Below are 19,324 nucleotides of genomic sequence, written 5' to 3'. Positions count from 1 at the left end.
AACCTCTGTGCTTGGTACAGCCCCCCTCTGTAATCACTCGCGGACTGGAAAAGCCCAGTTTTGATATTCCAGTAGACCTCTGGCTTGAAGTTAGGTTTTTATGATGGAAATTCATTTCCCCAACCAACCAGCATTACTTTGATGGGTTCTGGTTTGAGATTTAGAGACCTAAGTGCTACCCAGGTCTCTAAGCTTACAATCTTTGGGACATCGGGGATATCTTTTTGAAAATGGGGTCTTACAAATCAGCAAGATTTTGCCTTAGTTGTTTGAACTCATAATACATCCAATATCAAAGAGAAGAAGTCCCATCATGTCTGAAGCCCTGGCAGGTGAGCTTCCAGCCCACGTAATTCTCTAGCAGGATTTCTTTATGTCAGTGTACACATGAAAAATGTAGGAAAATCTACATTGCACATCTTTCCTTCCTTGCATTTTCCTCAGCCTTTTCTCCCCCGTTTCTGTGATTCCGTAGCTGTGTTATTTACAGGAGCTCTATGAGTTTAGGGGAAAGGCGTCGTATACAATGAGCGCCATGCGCGTGGCTCTGCTGTCCCACTGTGGACACATTCTGAGCACGCGGAGCACAGACTTTCTCCCATAGCAAGTGAAAATGAAATGAGTGCAACATTTTTGTTGTATTCTAATAACACTGGAAAGTACTCTCCTGGAGCAGCCCTGAGATGGGCAAACCTTGCTTAGTTTCCTTTACAAGAGGAATAATAAATGTAAAAGGAAATATTAGGTCTAGAATGGTAGTAACTTGTAAATTTGGAGCTAAAAAGAAACTTGAATTCATTCAACTTAGTCATAGATGAGAAAAGTGGATGCCTTAGGCTCGCTGGAGATCAGCCAGGCAGTGGAAACATCAGGCTCAGAACCCTGGTCTCTTAGTTTGCAGCCGAGGATTTATTTCCATGGATTTTATTGTCCTGCTCTGTGTCCAGCGCGGGTTTGAGTTCAGTCTTCCACTAGCATGTGCTAGCGTGTGCCTCACTGCAGCATCAGAATTGGTGTGGCATCTTTTTTTTTTTTTTAATCCGAGGACATGCTTAGGGAGAGGAAAGGAAAGAGAGAGAGATGCCCTGAGCAGGGATGAAACCCGCAACCCTGGTATGTACCCTGACCTGGAATCGAACCGGCAACCTTTAGGTGGACAGGACGATGCTCAGCCAACTGAGCCACTCCAGCCGTGCTGTGTGCCATCTGGACATAAACCTTAACAGACACGGGCTTCCAATCTCTGTAAACTGCATGAAGAGCATTGAAAAAAGAAATGCCCTTTTGCTGGCTCATCCCACATGATGAAAAAATGAGGAAGAATTGTGAAGAAGTGAAGACACTGATATGGATTTTAAGAAGCACTGACATGAAAGCTGTGATTTATGCTCATGAGCATGTCCCCCCCTAATTCTGCCTCTTTACATACTAAAATGTCCACCAGTTGGATTCCATTTTGAAGCTAAAATTCCATCTTGGTGAGGCCGAGAGGAAGATCTGAGCTGACTCTTGTTTCAGTGTGGCCGGAGCGCCCGCGCCATGCCAACTTCTTCATTTTTCCTTTTTTGTGTATTAATGATGCCTTCTTTCTTCCTTGAAGTTTAACTCCATGAAACATCCTATTTAACTGCTCTTCTTGTCCCAGTCTAAACAATTCCCCAACCAAATAGTTCTGCCTCCCAGCACAATACCTCCTCTCAGAGAGCCCCAAACACAGATATGCAGCAAACAAAGTGCAACTGTGTGAAAGTTGTTCAAGAGCCGGCCAGTGAGCAGCCCACCAGTGAGGGGGTAGAGCAGAGGGGCCCGCATGGGGAGAGAGGCAGAGCATCCAAAGAAAAGAGCAACAATTTGCTTTCAGAAACAAGTTAAAGAACACCTTTTGCAAATAAATAAATACTTAGAATAAGAATGCTAATATAGGACCCAGCGCGAGCACTCCCAAGGGAAAGAAAACTGTCTAATCTAGAAAAGTTAAGCAGATGGACGGCTGTTGCATGGAGACTGTTAGCTGCCTAGGGCAAAGCTCTGTGGGGTATCTGTGACATTTTAGGGTGTCCATTAGATGGGTGAGGGTGTCCTATTAGACCAAGAAGATCCAAGGAGTCAGTCCATTGGTTTGGCCAGAGCCTTAACATCCTTGAAATGGTTGCGTGTCATCAGGAAATTCATGCTTTGGTCGTCAGGAAGAAGAAAGGAGTCTTGGTTGGGGCGGGGGAACATGGAGCTGGCTGGTGAAAATGGCCTGAGGCTAGAGAAGAGAGTTTTTAACAATAAGCCATTGACTATGAAGAATTTCAGAGACAAGGCAGAGAAGATATTAATGGAAACCGTGGGTGGGTTGTGAGACTAGGCAGAATGGGATCGTATCAAGCGCCCCTCATACAAACAGTGGTCTGGCTTTTTATCCTTAGGCTTCTATGGAAATGTATGGTTCCTGACTATTGCACGCGCAAATCGGCGGAATGTTCCAGAAAGCGGTGTGTTGTCTTTCTTACTAAGTGGAGCAGTAAATGGAGGGATGTTTTGAAGTCACCCTGTAACGCTTCTTTCAGTAACATTTATTTACTGAAAATGAGTGACAATGAGCTGCAAAATATTCCTGAATCTTGTCTGAAGGGTAAAAAGTGAAATCTTTGAGATTTAACCTGTCACCCCCAAATTGTATTCTTATTTTGAGGAATACTTAAATCTTCTTTTCTCTTTCATTGCTAGAGTATCCACTTTATCTGATGAGCTTTGTCCAGGTGACACAGATATTTGGGACTCTTTTGGTAGTTTTACATTTCTAAGCCAGGTTCAATTTCATAAAGCAGTTAGTTTCATCATCTGTCTCAGTAATTCTCAAGTAGTGGAGTGCACAAATGAAACTGAGGGTCTTTATGACTTTGACTAACTTCAGTTTGAAATTATAGCTCTAGAAATCATCTTCCTCTCTCTCTCCATATATATGTGTGTGTGTGTGTGTGTATATATATATATCTCACAGAGATCTAGCCTTTCCCCAGGATAATCAGTAACCCCTGAAGCAGAAGAAGACAGTAACCCAGACCTGACTAATGGTGACATGGTCTGTACCTCTATAGACTAAAGATAATACCTTGACCTAAGTTATGTGTCAGCTCCTGAGCACTAAGGTGAACTCACCCCCTGGCTACTTTCTTTCCTATGAGACCAGACAGAGAGACACCAGAGCAGACCTCGGAACTGTCCTCAAGACCTGAAGAAATGATTTATTACCTCACCTCCGACCAATCAGCTCCCAGCATCACCCTGAAGCCATAACCCACAGTGTCTTGTGATTTTGTCCTATAGAATATATAACCTACAGGCCATGAGGGAGTTCAGGCTTTTGAGCATTAGCTTCCCCTGAATGGCACCATTCATAATAAAATAGCCAATCTTTCTCCACTGTGATTCTCGGTGTTTATTGTTTGACTCTGCTAGGGCCCATGGACGAACTCTTCTAGTTCTATAATGTAAGTGCCCACTGAAAGCCTGTTAAACTGTGGATTTTTGGGCCCCACTTCCAGAGATTCTGATTCAGAAGCTGTGGGACCCAGGAACCTGCATTGTGACATTCTAGGTGATTCTGATTTTCTCCCAGCTGGTCCACCAGTGGCACTTGAGAAACACTGCCTTGCCTCATCCCCTTACAGTCACTGTCCTCTTCTTCTCTTCCTGCACCCCTTCCATTTCTCACCACCAGAGGGAACTCTTCAGAATCCACATCAAGGGAAAATTAAGTGCCCCAAACTTTCTCAAAGTCTATCTCACAAGTCAGCAGCACCCAACTACTTGCCCAATCATTTCAACTCCAACTCTTCTATCCTTTAGAATCAATCTCTAATTCCACTCACTCTACAATCAGGCAAAGTGAGAAAGAGATTGGTGAGAGCTTTTCTTGAAGCAAATCACAATCATGTCTTTAGTCCTTTGGACCATCAACTATAAAAATGAAACAGTTGGACAGGACTGATGGTTCTCAGACTTGTTTGAGAGGCAGAGTGCCTACAACTTTTTGTGGAATGCTATAGGAATATAGAACTATTTACTTACTCCCAGTGCATGAACCAGGAACAATTTTATTAAAAGAAAACTTGGCCTCACAATATAAAATTATAACCATGGCCACACGAGGGGCAGATTGTCTTTCCCAAAGATGTACACACCCATCTATATATGCCATCCCACATATTCTTCTTATAATGTGACTGACACTTCTAACATTGAGAGGTGGACTCTATGTTCCTTCCCCTTGAAACTGGGCAGGAGTTTGTGACTGCTCTGATCCACACAGTATGGTAGAAATGATTACTTTGTGACTTCCAAGCCATGTCATAAAAAGAATGCATTGTGCCTGGTGCTCCCACCTCCATTAAGCTTATACTTGGAACCCAGCCTCCATATTGAGAGGAAGCCCAACTATGATGAGTCAATCATTCTGCTCTTAAGGAGGCTGTGTCACTCAGGTGTAATGTTTGGGTTAAGGCACGGGGAATTTTTATTCTGTCAGCATTGGGACATTCTCTTATTACCGATACCTGTGCCACTGAGCTTAGGAGTTTTCCATTTATGTCCCTTTAGGGATTTTTCACAACAGACCTGGTTATCATAATAAGGAGTTCTGATTTCATTCTAAGTGCAATGGGAAGCTGTTGGAGTGTAGTAAGGAAAGGAAAGGCATGCCATTATTTACATTTTTAAATGGTAATTCTAACAGATTCATGAAGAATGGGCTGTGTAGAGAAATATGGGATATGGGAGTCCTGTAAGAGGTTATTTCAGAAAAAAATTATGATGGTGTAGATACAGGTGGTAACGGTGGAGATAAAGGTAAGTGGATGGATCTGGGATGTGATTTGGAGGGAGAGTTGACAGGCTCTCCCAGTGGATTTGTCATGGGGTAAGAAAAAAGAGTTCTCTTGGCTTTTTGACTTGATTCCTTGGTTGGAAAATGGAGTCCTTTACTGAGATGGTTAAGATGGAGGGAGGAGTAACGTTGGACTGGGGAGATGCAGAAATCAGTGGTTCCCTTTTGGGATCCTAATAGTCATCCACACAGGTGTATCAAGTCCAAAGAAGGGCACCTGTGTGGAGCTGAGGGAAGAGGTCAAGGCTGTAAGTGCACATGTGAGAGTCATCCCTGGGTCTGGATGAGAGCAGGGAGAGAAGGGCAGTGAGGAAAATGAAGGGAGTAGAGGCAAAGCCCTGGACAGTCCGTCTGGAGAGCTGTTAGAGAAGGTGCAGCTGCCCAAGGAGACTGAGAAGGGGACACCACGGGCAGGAGAACCAGGAGACTCTATGTGCTGATGGGAATAAATGAATGGAAGAGAAAGAAAGGTGGGGGAGGAGAGAAATAGCCACCTAAGCGGAGTCCCTGGGAAGTGAGGGAGGACTGATCCAGAACACCGGTGGAGGGTTGGTCTTCCATGGAACAGAGAAACCGCCTTTGTGGCTGACAGGACCGGGCGGACTGGGCATGCGCAGAGGCTGCAGGCTGGTAGATTTCATGAGGGCAGATGTGCGAGTTCGGCGCGAGTCCCTTGCTCTAAACCCACTTGTTTGTTTATTTGATAATCCTTACGGAAAACCTGTTTATAAAGGTCAGCAGGTCTTCAGGGAGGATCAGAAGCTCAATTTGGCATTACTGGGAAGGTGTTTGCATTGCAGAGCTCGTCGCAGAGCTAAGACTGACCCTGGGCAGATGGGGAGGTAGAGAATGTTTATCTTTAGGGAGCCTCCCTCCCCACGTCCTTCACCATTGCTCCCCTTCCTCAGCCTTCTGCTCAGTGTTCTCAAGGTAACTCAGATCAAAGACGAGAGCGTCGAATACACTTCTCTATCCCAAGTCCTAAGGGCTTGAGTGTCACCTTTCCCAGGACTGTCTGCCTCTTTAAAGAGAGTTCTGGGAAAATAGAAGACAGTTCCCAATGCAAATCCCCAGTGGAGGAAGTCCAGGCATGGGGAAGGTTTGGGGGAGTGGCTTTCCACTCTCAAATCCCCGAGGGGACAGCAATCATCAAACAATGGCAGGACTGAGAAGGAACACGTCAACTAATCACTGTGTACAAATCTGATTACCACTCACAGGTGCCAGTCTGCTTTATCTTCCCAGGTATGTGGGGCACACTGTGAGTCATCATGGTGGGGGGAGACCAGAAGAAGGGGACAGGGGAGGGAGGGAGAAGAGCGAGAGTATGAAAAATATATTATTTGGCATAATTTATTGTTGTAGTTTATTGACTCTAGCTGGCCATGTAATCATACCTTTCTAATAATCCATTTTATATTTGGTAGCATCTCGAGCTGGCATGTTTAAAACGTTGAGATTATAATGTATTCTACATCAAAATGGGCTTTTTATGAGAGTTGGCATAGTTATCATCAGTCACTGTGCTTAACTTTAATAATAAGGTATAAAATTTCAGATAGAGCATTTCTGTGTGTTGTATCAGAGGCAAAGAAAGGAAATCGAGTTGGCTATTTCAGAATTAGGAGAAAAGCAGAGTCATTCTAACCGCAATAGCAGCTACCGTATTGAGCATCTATGTGCCCAGCACAGGGTTAGGTACTTGGTATTATCCCATTTAATTGTTCTCATTTCTTCTTGTAGGTATTTTCTAAAGCCCATGATTTCATCAAATAAGTAGCTGTCAAGTTTGCAAATTTTGAAAGATTGGAAATAAGGTGGCCCTCAAAACCTGTAAAGGTCAAAGGACATGAATCTTTAGCGGTAGGATTTTGTCAAGTCCAAAGAGCACGTGCTCACTGTGTTGATTTCTGCCTCACTCAAGCCAAGGGACACAACACCCTTACCCCTCTGCATTTGCTTTTTGGCCTCAGTTCTACATCTCTGAATCACTTCCAAAATCTCTAGTGATGTGAATGCTGTGGAATGAAAATAGTTATCAGTCAACACAAACCCACACCTGGCCCCTCCCCCTCAGCCAGCAGCTGACACTCAGATGCTGGTAGCATCTGAGTCACAAAGCCAGCTATTGATGAGCTGTGTGGCCTTGGTCACGTTCCTTACCCTCTCTGGTGCTCAACTTCCTCATTAGGAAAGTAAGGGAATCCTGACCTTCCTGTGAAAATCAGATCAGAGAGTGCATGTGAACATACATACTTTGTAGTGGAAAAGAGACATTGAATTTGCTGAGTTTTAGGACCTTTCCATCTGTGAAGGAAGTGGACTGAGAGAGAAAGAGAGACTGGGAATTGTTTTGCACATATGGGAAACATTTGATTGCTGGCTGTAAGGATGAATCAGTTTCAGTGAGAAAAATCACAGTGAATAGCTAACAGTTTTCTCTCTCTCCCTCCTCCATCCGCAGTAGTTTCCAATATCTGCCCCCCCAAAGCTTTTGCAGAGGGGTAAAATGGCAGACTGCGTCACCTTCTTGGGACAATCCTAATAAGGGAAAGAAAATGGTATGAAGGTTTTAGATCATTCCGAAGCTGAACGATCAGCCCCTGACTAGTTGAGAGCTGACTGCTTCTCAACATTGCTTCAGGCTGGTTCGTGAGCGGCCAGTTCAGTGGACACAGAGCCGGGCACGGCGTGCCCACCACCCTCGCAGGGCCTCGCACGGGTATTTGACCTTGACCTAAACTCCACAGAGTCCAGGGCGGCCTGCTCTGCGTTTGGCACAGCACACGCTGTGTGTGCTCAGTGTGTGCTTCATATGTGTTTAAAACATGTCTGCGCACTTTCTAGTGGCCGCAGGGAAACGAGGCTACCGGCCTGCAGCCATCCCTCGCTTACCTGAGGCGGAGTGGAGAAAACATTCCCACTAGAGTTTACTGAGCACTGTCAGTAGAATGATGTCTCGGCTGTGAGTTTAGTAACAGACAATAGTGTGATTAGGAAGTGAAATCTGTAATATATATATAAAATAGATTTGTGCACTAAATAACTATATAATTAGCTGAACTCTATTTAAATTTATTTGTCTTGCCATCTTGAATTCTAAATAAACTGGTATTTGAACTTCCATAAGAGTCAGAAAAAAAATAAAATAAAAACGCTCCCACTCTTGTGTTCTTGTGGACACGCCTGCAGTGGGATAAACAGCCCCACGATCAGTGCTGGCGCTGTGAGGCTGTTTCTTTACTCTCCAGCAGGAGCCACGTGTGGGGGCCTTGTTAGGAAGGGCAGGCGCCAGCCTCGTCCCAGGAGAGCGGGGCATGGAGCATTAAGTGCTTTCTGTGAATAAGTGGAAGCAGCAGCCACCACACACATTTCCAAATCTGTGGCCTTTCTTCTCAGTCTGGGAACAGAATGGTTCTTTCCGAGGCCACTCTGTCACCTTCCACACCCCACAGGAGGTGAGAGCTCGGCCCTCGACGGGGGTGGAGCCGAGAGCAGGTGCTGGCTCGGGCCCCAGGAGCTGCTGTGAGGTCGGGGGCCGGTGATGCCCAGTGATCCCCTCCCACTCCATGCACCCCCACGGGCTCCATCACTGCCTTGCTCATTCCGTTCATTCTTTTCATTTGTGATTGGCCAGGTAGCGGGAGAGGCACCGCCTTTGAAAAGAGTAAAAACAAATCAGGGAGCTGCTGGGCTGAGACGGGACAGGACACAGATCTGTCTGTCTGAAAAAGAAACGTGCTTGTTGTGGGATAAAGTCTCAGGGTTGGATGTGGGCTAAATGGGGACTCCTGTTCCCAAGGGTCCGGCCCTGCTGGGTCTGCAGATACTCCTGGGATCGGAATCATGCTCCATCTATGACTCAGGTTGCAGGGGGCGACTGGACGTTCAGAATGTCCGAGTCAGTGACCAGAAGCACATGCTTCCCTCACTGTGAGAACGAGATTTGAATGTATGTTCCAGCAGTTGGTCTATGACTGATGCCATGTGGAGGGAGGCAGGGAGGGAGGGGGGAAGGGGGAGGGAGGGAGGAAGCTGACATTCATGCTGCTGGTAACATTGGATCTTGCTTTGCCCTGTCTACCTGGCCGGCATCCAGCTGCTGGGCTTTGATCTTGGAGACCCTCGGCCAAGGCGCCCGATGTTCAGCGGAGTGAAAGCAGCTCGCTCCCCAGCATCCTCAGGCAGGGCTCGGTGGTGGTGCCCAAGTTCAGCTCGAGGAGGGGCACAGTGGAGTGGGCGAGGCGTTTGTAAAACTGGCCTGGAGCTGCATCTGCCTGCACACACCACAGTGGTGGAGAAAGGCAGCTCTGTGCCTGTTAGACTTAAGCAGTGAGCCGGCTCTCAGTGGCACTCTGTCGTTTTCCCTTCAAATCCATAGTTCTTTCAATGCAGAAGCTGTGACATCTGAAAAATACATATTTGTTTATTCAGTTGGTTTTAAAACAAGCAAAAAAGTATTCTGATGTAGTCTCCAAATTTGGTAACTAAGTGAGGAGACTGTGACTCCCAGTGGCCAAGCATACGCTTCTTGTTATAAGTTTAGCTGCAAATGACTTTTCCTTTCCTGTTCCTTTCCTGATTTGTTTAACGGGGAAAATTTCCACGATTCTATTTTAATGGGCTCCTAATGATGTTCTAAGCATTCACTTGTACATTATTGGAGAGCAGTGGGCTCATACGCCTAATGAGGTTGATGGTTATAGAAATTCAAACCCAGATCACATCTGTAACGTATGCGATTCTTTTTTAACCTCAATCTACTTGTCAGCAGCTAACGCCTCAATATTGTTTGACTTTTGGCCTTTTACACAGGCATGTGGGCAAATGAAATACTGTACCAGCATTCCTAGGTCCAACACTTAGACCTCAGGGAAGCCTCTGACACACTTAAAAATGCCTTTGTTCTTGAGCTGCCCAAATCTTTTATGGGCATCTTATTTTTAAATAATTTAGCTTATTTTTTGAGTAGATAATATGATACATACAGTATCCAAACAGTATCAAAGATCACCTGGTGGGAAAGCAGGGCCTTCCCTCTCCCTTGTCTTCTAGAAACCCAGTGTCCTGCTCTGAAAATTATCACTGTTACCCATTTCCTATAGATCTTTTCAAAAGTATTCTATGTATATGTAAATAAACATGTATATATTCATTTTCCTATGCAAATACGACATTATACTATAAATACTCTTTGGAACCTTTTTTTTTTTTTAATGTAACAATATCATCTAGAAGAACTTTCCATACCAATACCTAAAGAACTTCCCTTTTTGTACAGTTTTCTATTTTACAGATACCCCATGCTCTGTTTAACTGGTGTCTATGAATGGGCATTTAGTGGTTTCCAATCTTTTGCTGTCATAATATTACAAACAGCATGTTTGCTCAATAATGTCACTTTGCACATGTGAGAGTGCCTGTCAACCAAATGCCAAGGAGCAGAAGATATGAGCATTTGAAATCTGAGAGCTACTGTGAAGGACTACGATTATATGATAATGTCTTTGAAATGACCAATGTTGGGCCCCTCTCCTAGGGAGTAATTCTCCCAAAGGAGCCCCATGATGCAAGGAGCCAGCAGCTTGCTTTGCTTCTCTGGGCCTAGTTGAAGGGCCAAGTGCACACGGCAGCCCATATCTAATGCTGGTGAGTAGAAACAATTTGCAAGAGGCAGGGGTGTTTGGGGTTTGTGGTGGGGGTGGTGAGAGGAGTGAGACGAGCAGACTGATGGCATTTAGAATTAAGGCCAGCCTGGCTGATGATCGCAAGGAATGTCTTGGTTAGGAAGGGTGACTCCCTGGAGGAGATCGTTGTGCAGTTGTGGAAAGAGGGGTGTGTGGAGAGGGGAGAGAGGAAAGGAGAGAGAGAGAGGGACACTAGTACTGGGCCTGGAGTTAGAAGATCCAGGTTGGAACCCTGGCTCCATCTCTCACTCGAGCTGTGTGACCTTGGAGCGATTGAGATAGCAATGCTCGCTTCCCAAGGTCGTTGTGAGGGTAAAGAGAGGCTGCATGTGAAAATGCCTGGTAAACAGTATGAACTTAACGACGGGGGGAATCTGAATGAATTTAGGTTTCAGCATGTTGAGGCCCAGGAAATATGAACTTCAGAAAGTGCGCCCAAACTTCAGCCCTGGAGGCGCTGGGCTGTGTCTGCCTTGCTCACTGCGGTCGCCCCGTGCCCAGAATTGTGGCTGAATCAGTGCTCAGTGACTAGCCACTGAATGAATGAAATTCAGGTCATCTCTACACAACTGAGGAGCGAAGTGGAAATGCAAAGGGACAGGCTGGTTAAGGTTGGAGGTATAGTTTGGGGAGCTCTACACTTATAGTTATTAGTTCTAATCAGAAGGAAAACCTAATTGTGTAGCTGTTTCATGAAAATTTGTTGATTAAATCAGTGAACCAATGAACTTCTCAGAGTGCTTTCAGAAATTATTTCATGAAGTCATCAGCTCCCCAAACCCTAGAGTAGGAAAAGAAAGATTTTTATTTGACATATGTCTATTACAGTGACTTGAACTGTTGACAGAGTTACTCCATATTTTATTTTCCTGTATTTTTAAACTATTTTTTGACCCATGCTTTGGTTGGAATAGATTAACAATGCATGCCAGCCCCTGTTGTTGGCCACAGAATCTAAGGTCTACTTTAAGTGTCAAAGCGGTTTATGTCTCCAAGTGGAAATACACAGATAAGGGGCAGTTCCTCAGACTTGCTCACTGATCAAGGATCAGGTTTTCAAAATGAAATGAGGAAATTGGATTAGAGGATCCTGCATGTTCTTTTCTGCCCTAAAATTGTAGAATAACTTTATGAATAAAAGCATAAGGGGAAGAGCAGAGGTTTAAAAACAAAACAAACAAACAAACAAAGAAAACCAGGATCGCTGGGAGGCAGAAGCTACGTTATACTACTTGGGAAATGATAATAAACACCTGACATTTATAGAGAGTTTACTAAGGGCCAGGCCTCACACACACCTTGTTTTCCTTAATCCTTACAATCCCTATAAAAGGGGTGTTGGAAATTCTGCCTGGTGTCGGCAGCTGGAGAGGAGGCGATCTTTCTAAGCACATACCACAATCGGAGGCCGAGAATGTGCCAACAATAACAAGCTTTGTCAAAGTCTTTGCGGCCCGAAGTCAGAGCACTGTCTTGCACCGAGTTGAAAGGGCTATTGAACGCGGGGTGGTCTCTCCAGCCGCAAAGGCCTGTGGAGATCATGTCATGGTTGACTCGAGGGCAGGGTTCTGCTGGCTGGGCCGCACGGAGCAGGCCTCTTTTGCTTCCCTTTCTCTAGGATCTTTCTTTCCTTAACGGGCGGCCACCCTCTCCCTCCTTCCATCTGTTTGCTAGTTTTGCTGTGAGCTGGCCTAACCCAGCCTGGCGGCATAGGGTCCGCAGTTCCTGTACTCAGACTCGGCATTTGTCAGTAGGCAGAGGTAGGTGAGGACTGCGCGGCTCCAAGCCCGTGGTCATTGTCCAGCTACTAGAAGCAGGCGGGACAAATTCTGCTCCACACAAACATAGCTGACAGCAGTCATGAAAGCATGCAGCTCAGTGGCTTCAGGTCCTTGCTCTTTTAGATGTCCCACTTACTCCCTGTTTAAATGGAATATTTGGAGCAAATGCCATAACTTCCTAAAGGCAGAGTTTGGTTAACCTTGTAGTTGCCAGCAGATATCCAGAATCCTCCAAGCCAGCAGTGAGCTTAGGACCATCCAACCTTGGGAACCATTTTAATGTGCCAAGAGATTTCTATTCTTACACCCTGCCCGTTCAAGGACGGTGGGTGTTTCTACACTATTCTAGCCTAGCAGTTGGCAAACTATAGCGCACAAGCCAAATCTGGTCTGTGCCTGTTTTTGTAAATAAAGTTTTATTGGAACACAGCCATGCCAATTTATTCACGTATAGTCTATGGGCTGATTTTGTGCTACAATGACAGAGTTGAGTGATTGCGACAGGGATCATTTGCCTTCAAAGCCAGAAATAATTTACCATCTGATGCTTTACAAAAAGTTTTCTGACCGCTGCACTAGCCAATCCATACTACTATTTTCAGCAATGGAAACCCATTGTTAATATTCATATTGCTAATTAGCAAAACCTCTGGTGTGGATCCGAGATAAAGATAGCTGAAGTGCTGACAGCAGCTGCCTCTGGCATGTGGCCTCCCTATTAAGTTCTGGATGACACCCTGCCATGTGCGTGTCCCACCACAGCAATAACAGCCTCTGAGTATTTATGAAAACTAATGCATATTTACAGAACACTGTCAATTTGGAAATTCTGAAGGTAAATTGCAGTCATCATAATACTTTCTTTTATAGCTCCTCAAAACCCATGTTTGGTAATGATTCTGATAAAACCTTCAGACACTCTCAAATCAATAACAATATTAAGCCCAGAGTTTGAAAAGTATGTTAACCGATTGGACCCCAATGCAATAGCTAAGATAAGACAGGTTTGTTATGACCCCATTTTATAAAATGAAAAGCCTAAGGTCTGAAAGTAAACCTCATTTTGTCACAGTTGCAGAATTGGTGAGTGCCCAAGTGAGACTTGAATTTGAAGCTTTTTATTTCCCAGATCTTAGTCTCTCCCCTACACCATTGTAGCTCCCCAGGAACAAAAGCACGTTAATCATCTTTTTGGAGGAAACTTTGCAGATTTTAACTTCAGTCAATAGAAATATATTCCCTCATCAGAAAAAAATAAAATAAATAACATTCTTAGAAACTTCTTGACTATTTTTCAATCTACCTTTATAACTCCTTTCTTCACCTTTTTTTATTCTTAAAGTTGTAGAGCCACCATTGAGCTTCAGGATTGGTTACTAGGGTTGGGGAGAAATTTCCTAGAGGAATCAAAGGAATGAAGGTAAATGCTTGAAAATGAATCTGTTTCATCAGCTACATAAAATGAGACCCTTCAGAGTCAAAGAAGGCTTTGACGGGCCACCCAGACTTAGTCGTCTGTAACTGCAGCACAGTGGAACACGGCTGCAGTGCCAGACATAGGCTCCCGGCTAGAGGAAGATGGGGCTCATTCTTAGGTCAGCGAGTTCACCCCCGCCTTACAATGCTGGGCTGTTCTCTCAGCGGCGTGTGACTGCATGGGAAGTTCATTTATTATTGATTGGCCGGGCGGGGGTTAGCAGAGCTGGTGGGCCGTCTCCTCAGCCTTTTCTCAGCCACTTTGCCTCATGACTCTAACCCTCAGTTTCCCATAATCCAGCCCTCCCCATCCCATGGCCTCATCTTGGCTGGATTTAAGCCCGTAATTGGTGCTGGTGCGTCTCACTTCTTCCACCTGCAGGCTCTGAGCTGGAGGCAGGGGAGCTTTTCCTCTAAGACAATCCCTTTATATACATGAGCTCCAAGGGGCCTCTGTCATTACCATAACTTCTGGGGAACAAGCTAAAGGGGCAGATACTATATTCAGGGACAAGAAAATTTAGGAACAAAGATATTAAAATATGAGTCTAAGAAGGAAGTTAGAGGTCATCTCTTCACACCCCGAGTGGTTGTCTGCAGTGATTTGGATCACAAGTCATAACCATTTGGATTCTTCTAGCAAATGAGTGCCCCCATTGGAGACTTAACAACTTTAAAGTAACAACTCAATAGTGCAGAGAGACAAAAATGGGTTCAAATGTGAGTCCACTGGTAGATGTTACAACAGCAGTAATGCTAGGAGAAGTCCCATGTGTGTGCATTGAGAAGATATAAGTCACTTAGAGATAGCTCCCATTTCTGAACATCTGGGAATCTTCTATGTGATTCTTCTGGCTGACTTTTGATGACACATGGAAATAGCAGTGTAAATGTTGGGAACAAGACAGGACTTTAAAAAATTTGAGTTCAAGATTAAATATTTATGACCCAACCTCAATAGAAAAAGGCAAAAAATACCCAATGAAATCTTGAATTCTGATTTTTTGGGAAAAGTCTTATTTTTCTTTTAAAGATAATTTACTTTTCACATAGTACTAACTTTAGGATTATATAGTATTTCACACACGGTAACACAGAACCTCAAAATCTCAGTGGCTTAAAATAAGCAAGGTCTATTTTTCATCAGCGTGACATATCCATTGTGAGTGTTGACTTCCCTCTGGGACCCAGGGTTACAGAATGATCACTGTGGGACATGGCCAATCACTGTGACAGAGAGAATGAGAGCTTTGGAAGGACTTGACCCAGCAAGTAAAAGCTCCAGCCCAAAGTAATATTTGCTCACAATTCATTGGCCAGCACTGGTCACATGTCCCACTCAATCACAAGGGGCCAGCAAGTATAATCCTACTAAGAAGCTGGGGGGCAGAGAGCTGAAAGCATTTGTAAACTAGCACTAATGGGGTCCACCTGCCATTAAGGTTAGAAGGACAAAGTTTGGGCTGGAGTATGTGCAGAATCATGCATGTCAGATGCTTCTGGTAATGCTGATAAGTTGACTTTAAAAGTGAACACTCACAATAGCAAGAGGCTCTACCCAGTGGTTCTGTGCACTTGGAGAGTGAACAACGGGATGTCTCCAAAAGTCTAAAAACCACTGATGCCTGGGTTCCACTCCAGAGATTCTAATTTAATTCATTTGAGGTTCAGCTTGGGCATCAGGATTTTAAAAACTCTCTGGAGTGACACTAAGGTACAGGCCGAGTAGGAAGTCACGGTCTATTTTAATGGAATGGGTATTAGGGTGATTTTCAACTCCAATACTATCTATTTGTGTGGTCTTAAGTCAGTTAACATCTCTGATCTTCATTTTATTATCTGTGAACTTGGGGTAGAATACAGTGACTTCTAGACATCCTTCCAGCCTAAAAAATCTCTCATAGGCCACTGACTTCTATTTAGAAAATGTTTCAGAGCTCAAGTTAATGTGTAAGTGCAGCCAAATTACTTTGTGAGTTAATCTGGTTAAGCTCCTTTATTTTCAATAATGGAATAAGTCCCTGGAAGGAGACTTTCCCAGGTAAGTAGCTGGGTTTTCCCACCCAACCAGGGAGCCTGGCCAAACTGGGGGAGAGAGTCGTGTTACAAAAAAGATGTAAAGTTAACTCAATCTCTTGGTTGTATGTGGACTGAGGGTGAACTCCCTGATCTAAAACGAAAAAATTGTATTACCTAAGGCTGTTCAGATAGAAATAAATTTTAAAAAGCCACTTCCCTCCATTCTTCTTGCTGAAAATGACAGAGTTAAAGGTTTCACAATTTCTCTGCCATGTAATCCTATCTTCGTGCGGTCAGTGTCTTAATAGTGTATTGATTGGCTCGCACTCCTGCTGTCTTTTAAGAAGCATATGACCCTGTTGGGCCAAACATGAAAAACTACTTTTAAGGACCTTTTTAAAGAGTTTTTTGATTTTTCAAAAGCTTCTTGGGGGCTTATTGAGCTTCTCTGGCAGCTGGAATTAACTTTACATGTGATTTCTCTATTTCTGACACTCAGAATTCATCTGAAGCCAAAAGCTATCAATGACTCACAGGCAGGAGAAGATAAGGGGACCCTGGAGATAACTTAATTCGGAAATTATTTACATCGACACCTGTAATTTTAGGCTCTTTCTAAGAGCTACATTGGAAACTGGGGATCATTATCAAGACCCATCTTCAATATGTGAAGTTAATTCCAGTATTAAGGGACAGAAAGTGAGGAAAGGAGAAGATGGGTGGGAAAAATGAAAACCATTAGTGCGTAAAATAGAATTAAACTGTTTTCAATTATCAAAATGCCTGGCAAGTTGAAATAAGACAAAATCTTCATTTTTAGCTCCACTGGATTTATTCAATGTCTGTATCTGTCTTCTTCAATTATTGGAAAAAAGCATCAGAATAATTTTTATTAAATGCTTAGAAACATATTGAATGATATACACGAAAATGCTATCACCTTGGGTGATGGATGGGACTGTGGGCGGGTCCTCTTTCATCCTCTGGGAATCTCTGTGTTTCACCACTTTTCTCTGCTAACCATCCATATAAAATCACCCATATATTTGGAACTGGTTTCACTTCTCACTGTGTTTTGTGGGAAATTACTTGACCATCCTGAGCCTCATTTTTGCACCTTAAATGAAGGTGATGATAGTATCTACCTCAAAGGGTTGTGGTAAATATTAGATTAAATCGCATGAAATAGCTGATATTTGATCACCCTTTGACCTATGAAAATCATTTGAAATGATTCAGCATAATCATAAACACTTAGCATTGTGCCTGACTGAGCAGTCAGGAAGCATTAGCTATGAACAAAAGGTTAAGGAAATATGGAGAGAACAAATTTAAAAATAGAAGACATAATATGCTATTTTTAAAATTCAGGTTTATTGAGGTAAAATTTACATACAGTATACACTATTTAGAAAGTTGACAAACACATTCAATTGGGTAACCACAGTCAAGATATAGAACAGTTCTACAATCACCCCCAAAATACATCCTGCCCTTGCAGACAGCCCCTCCCCGCCACAGTCCCTGGCAACTGCTGATCTTTAAAACTAGTATGAGTCTCCTTTATGTGCATTTACTACATTTATCTTCAGTGTTTTTGTCCAAATGCAGTTTCACACTTTTTAAAATGTAAAATATAAACTGCCTGAAACCATTTGATATACTTAAATATCATACATCTACTTCTTGTTCCTACTTTTTTATACCTTACTCTCATGCCCAGGTTTCCAAGCTTACACCGGGTCTACGAAGCAGAGCATCCGAGTAGGCCCCTTGGTTCCCTTCGAGCTCTGAAATGCTCCCTTAGCCCATCCAGCCTTCCCCACTGGGTCTCAGCCTCCACCTGCAGGTCAGGGGAGCTATGCTCCTTGGCAAGTTTGTTCACTGGTATGTCAGGGCTAGGCAAACAGCAATCTGTGGCTCAAGCCTTTGGGCTCCCTCCCTGGAAAAATACCTCTTCAAGCCGTGATGTTCTCAATTCAGACAATAATAAAATCTTAGGATCAGAAGTTTCTTCTATGTTACCTGGACCCTTGTCACTCAAATGTGGCCTTTGGATAGGCAACTAGGACATCATCCAGGAGCTTGTTAGAAATGCAGAATCTCAGGAGCCACTCAGGCCTGAATCACAATCTGCATTTTATCCAGATCCTGAGAGATGAGTGCACACATTTAAGTCTGAGAGGTGCTGCCCCAGACCAGCTCCTCTTCTGATGGATAAATCCGATTTTCAGGGTCTTCCTCCTGACCACCCCCAAGCTTTCCCCTCCAGCTTCAAGATCGACTCTCTCACTGTAGAGCAAAGGTTCCCAGCTTTGCCAATTAAAGTCACTTGGGGAGCTTTTGCAAATCCCAATGCTGAGAACTCAGTGCTGGCTAACTAAATCAGTCTCAGGAGAGGGAGCCCGGGCACCAGCATTTTATGAAGTTCCCTGTGAGATTCTAATGTGCAGCCAAGTTATGAACCCCTGATCAAGAGCCATCCATTTGCATCTGAGGCTATTTACTTTATCCCTGGCTCTGATTTTCTGTGAAAATGCCAATATCCCCTCAGAAAGGCAAAACTGTTATCTTTCCTTAACACTTTGCTTAGAAATACAGTTCACTTTTTTACCCAAATAAGTAATTTATTGCAAACTCTTTGATATTATGCACTAGTTGGTTTGGCAGATCACTCAAGAAGAAAGCGCAGGATATGAAGGCAGGTTGCTGAGGTGTAGACTTCAGGTTACCTGTTGACCTGTTCTCGGTCAGTGAAGCTACCTTGGGTAGGAAGGGGCAGGGCCTGGCCAAGATCCCAAAGTTCCTGAGGGGAAAGGGAGGTAGGGGGGCAGTGAGAAGCTCTATAGCTGCCAGGCTGGTGGGCCCATCATCTGAGCACGAGGTTCCCAGTCTACTCCTTGGCCTGAGAGATCCAAAGGAATTTTGCTAATGTCATAACCTTGCTGACCTCAAAAGCAGATAGCTGTTTTTGTCCACTCAGTAATCCTCTTGAGTAATAAACCCTTTTGTTCGTGACAGGACTGTCTGAGAAACTGAAATCTGTACTTTTTCTTTTGCAAAGATTTAGGGGGAAATAATTTTGTTGATGTTTTATGAGCTTTTAAATGATCTGGTTTTATTTAGACAGTGCTGCATTAGAATTGTTTAGGAATATATAAATTATGTTAACAGTGATTCTGAACAGACTGAATTCATAGTCAAGTAAAAGTTTGGGGGAGAAGGGAGAGAGTGTTATTTTAAAAGGAAAATCAAATTACTACCCATCGTCATATTAGTTTCCTAGTAATATAATACAAAACAAACCCTTACTAGTACATAATTTTGGAAGCTCTAACTTTAGATTCTAATGAGTATCATTCACATATGAAAATAAAATTTAGAAAAATTGCAGCTTACAGACTCTCCTTTCTACATATTTGTTTTGCAAACTAAATACCAATAAGCTCATTGATTTGGATGTTGGAGAATAAAACATCATCACACCT

The sequence above is a fragment of the Miniopterus natalensis genome, chromosome 3 (genome assembly GCF_054644295.1).
Source record: "Miniopterus natalensis isolate mMinNat1 chromosome 3, mMinNat1.hap1, whole genome shotgun sequence".
Lineage (NCBI taxonomy): Eukaryota > Metazoa > Chordata > Mammalia > Chiroptera > Miniopteridae > Miniopterus > Miniopterus natalensis.
Note: the sequence above shows the minus strand (reverse complement) of the source record.